Source organism: Hyperoodon ampullatus (assembly GCF_949752795.1).
Source record: "Hyperoodon ampullatus genome assembly, chromosome: 14".
In the NCBI taxonomy this organism is placed as follows: Eukaryota; Metazoa; Chordata; class Mammalia; order Artiodactyla; family Ziphiidae; genus Hyperoodon; species Hyperoodon ampullatus.
The window spans coordinates 87,122,146-87,125,628 of NC_136927.1; the positions used below are offsets into that span (position 1 = coordinate 87,122,146).

The 3,483-nt window shown below is 50.1% G+C and overlaps 1 long non-coding RNA gene across 1 annotated transcript; it reads left to right on the forward strand.

Moving 5' to 3' along the window:
* Positions 1-49: 49 nt before the first annotated feature.
* On the forward strand, positions 50-2,677 carry LOC307063488. Its single transcript, XR_013811248.1, has 2 exons — positions 50-190; positions 2,268-2,677. It is a non-coding gene; the product is annotated as an uncharacterized lncRNA (long non-coding RNA).
* Positions 2,678-3,483: the final 806 nt, after the last annotated feature.

The following is a 3,483-nucleotide window of genomic DNA, read 5'->3' on the forward strand; positions in this document are numbered from 1 at the left end:
AGGACAAACATTCTTCTGGAGCCTTGCAGCGGCATGTCTGTCTGGGATGGACAGGCCAGCGACAGTCCTGAGGAGCTGTGACCTGCGGGCTGCCCCTTCAGCCCACGCAGCGTCTGCATGTGAAGCGTGCACATTTCACGTGGGGTAGGACACCGAGCGTGCACTGCTGGTGCAAGACAGCGCTTTGATGGTGTGACATATTTGGTGCTGTGTATAGTATCGTATGTCCATACAACGGAGAGGTTGTCCCTTTTTGTCCGCCCCCCCCCACCCCGCAGTGTTTCTAGCTAGCTTTAGGGGTTCTTCTGTCGTCAGAGTGTTCTGTGCCCAGTGATGGGACATACCTACAAGAGGCCATAGTCCACGTACTTGTATAAACAGACCTTAGGTCTGACGCTCCTCATGCGCTGTCGTACTGTGGGTTGTAAACTTGTCTTTCACTGGCAGCACCACAGCTGGACACGTGTGCACAGCCCCTGGATGGCAGCCTCTTCCTGTGCCTCGATGGGGGGGTGGGGGAGGCATCTTCTGTGATTTGCGTCCGTTTCTGTTACACGATGGAAAGGATTACTAAGCCTCATTTGGAGACGCTGTGAACCGTTATTTTCAGAGCTCACTCGTTACCTGTGTCTCTCACCAATTGTGTTTATCCAAAAAGTTATATGTTTTTGTATTAAAAAGTAAAGAGGGATCAATGACTATGTTCTAAATAAATAGGAATCCATGAAGGCAATGAATGATTAGGCTTACCCAGGGAGAGTGGTATTGCTGAAGGAAAGAGAAGGTAGTCTCTGGAATTACTTTGGCTTTGGCCCTTGTTTATCTGATGGTCATTTCTGGGATTTTAATATTTAATATGCCCAACTCCAAAGTTATAATTTAAAATATTGACACCAAATTTTCCAAACTGTTGGCAAGTTGTTTATTTTATACTGCTTCTTCCAGGACCTACTTATTCAGATCTCCAAGCAAGCGTTCCTTTTCTTTTAGGGATATCTGAAATTCACATCTTATTTTTAAAAAGAACACCACTGATTCTACTGTGTTCCTCCTAATGAGAAGGAAAGCTCTTATGGAGAGAAACGAGTAGTTTTTACATTCCTAGGACATTAAATGCCATTTAAATTCTGTGCAGACATTAAAGACAGCTCATGTGGAAAAGTCAGGTCAAAGGAAAAATTCTACATTTCACTAATAAGTCGTATGGACATTTTATCAACCCTTACCTGGATAACAATATCCATATTTATTATGACCCCTTTAAAAACATCTTTGGACAAATGCTGACATATTTCCAAGACAACCAAGAAAATAAAAATATATCCAGTTCTTCATATATCAGGTCTACTGAAGGTGATGTTTTATTAAGTTTTAAATTTAAAGTAGTTCTTTATCCAGAACTGAATACTTTACAGTTTATAAGACATTTTCGATGTGTTTTTACTGGAATGAATTCCTCCAGTCCACACTGGGAATATGGTGGCAATTACTTGTTGCTGTTTTACAGATGAAGCACTAAGGCTCAGAGAAAAGAAAGGGCGGATCGAGTAGAAGTCCTGTTCTAGGACCTTCTCCCCTCCTCTGTGGAGACAGAATCACACATGCATTGGGATAAAAGTGTTTATTTTGTAGACATACGGGTTTTTAGGAACCCTTAACACTGGTAAGGGCTTAAAAACACATCTCTGTATTAAATTATTGAAATGAGAGTCCTTAACTGCTAAATGACACAGACATTAGTAATTTCATTTAGGGAGTCATTGCCCTTGATTTCGTCCTGTTCTTTCCTGACAATTTTCATAGAACTAATTTGCAAACTCAGTCCGGGATTAACTTTTCCCGTTGAAAATGTTAACCATTTCAGAGAACTGTGAAAATAGTTTATTTTTATTCCTTGCCCATCTGGGAATATGCCTTGTGTGTGTGTGTGTGTGTGTGTGTGTGTGTGTTTTAAGTGCTGTATTAATACTATTTGAAGGAAAAGGACACTTAAAAAAACTTATCCCGAAACTTCAATCTGAAATGTCTTACATTAAGAATTTCTTGAATGTTGTGTATATATTTTTAAAAGCACTTTGTGAAATAGTTTGTACATCTATTTCCTAATTTATACATGATTGTCGGTGTTCATATATTTAATGATTAATAACAAAATGTTTATTTAACGTGCTGTCCGTTTTTATGTAATATTGTGGGGAAAGTGATGCCAGCAGCTCGTTTTCGTTCACTGTTTTGTGTCTCCTCTTCCGCAACACGAATGTCTGCAGACGCTTAGGCCCGAGAGTCGCTCGCGCGGTGCGGTCGGTGCCGCCGAGTTGCCACGGCCGAGGCCCGGGCGGGGCGGGCCTCGAGCGGTGACCGGCGCGGCCCCCGGAGGTGCCGACAGCGCCCAGGCCGCCGGCTGGCCCCGCCGCCTCCGGCCCGAGCGTCCCTCGCGCGCCCGCAGCCGGGCCTCGGCGGTCCGTGCAGGGCGGCCGCTCACACTCGGACCGAGAGGAGGGCGTTTCCGTGTGACTTCCCGGCCCCGACCAGATCACGCCGTCTCGTCCGTGAGCAGAGCCCGTTCCCGGACAACCATCCTCACCCGTCCGTTTCTCTCCTCAGCCGGACTTTGGCGTCTAAGTTGTTTATACCTTTGTTGTAATTAATAAACTGGCTCTTCGAGAACCGTCCTGGAGACTGAGTTTCCGTGAGGTGATTGGGAACCGGAAGCCCCAGCGGGGAGACGGCTGCCGGGCCCGGGGTCCCTGCGTCCCCGCGTCCCCGCGTCCCCGGGTCCCCCGGGTTCCGAGCCGCCCCCTCTGCGCAGACGCGAGCAGCTCCGTTTTTCCCCTCCCAACCCCCGCCCCGCGCCGCACATGCGAGCTGAGGAGCCTGCGCAGGCGGGACCCGCCCCGGAAGTGGCTCCTGGAGCCAGCCCCGGAAGTGGCGTGCCGTCTCAAGTGGCGAGTGCGAATAGCGGCCGGGGGCGCTCTCGGGTCCCCGGCCCGGGCTTCCGGCTTCCCCTCAGCGCGCGTGGGCGCGCTCGGGTGGCCCGGAGACGCCATCGGGCCGAGGTCCTGAGTGTGAAACGCTTCCTCCCGGACGTTGCTCTGTACCTGCTGTGGCGCGCGGTTGCACCGAACAGCGTGAGCGTGCGCGCGCGTGAGAAACACTTGGTCCCACAGGAGCGGCGTCCTCCTGCGAGGGCGCTTTGGGCGGGCTGGGCCGGCACAGGGTACGCCGTCCGCGCTGCTGTGGACACCGGGGTCTGTCCTGCTCGCGGGCCTGTCGGGAGGAGGGAGGCGTGTCCTTCGGGCCAGTTCCCTGGAGGGGGCTTCCTTCTGTAGAGGGCCCTTCTCACGACACGAGCGGAAAGGAGATCACGCTTTTCAATGCAAGTCGGTTCCCAGGCAGATATGCTTTAGCAGAGAAAACGTGTCCACAGTTAAGGAGCGCAAAACTGATTCTTTTAAAATGACCCTTGCCTCGGTTCCCTTGCAT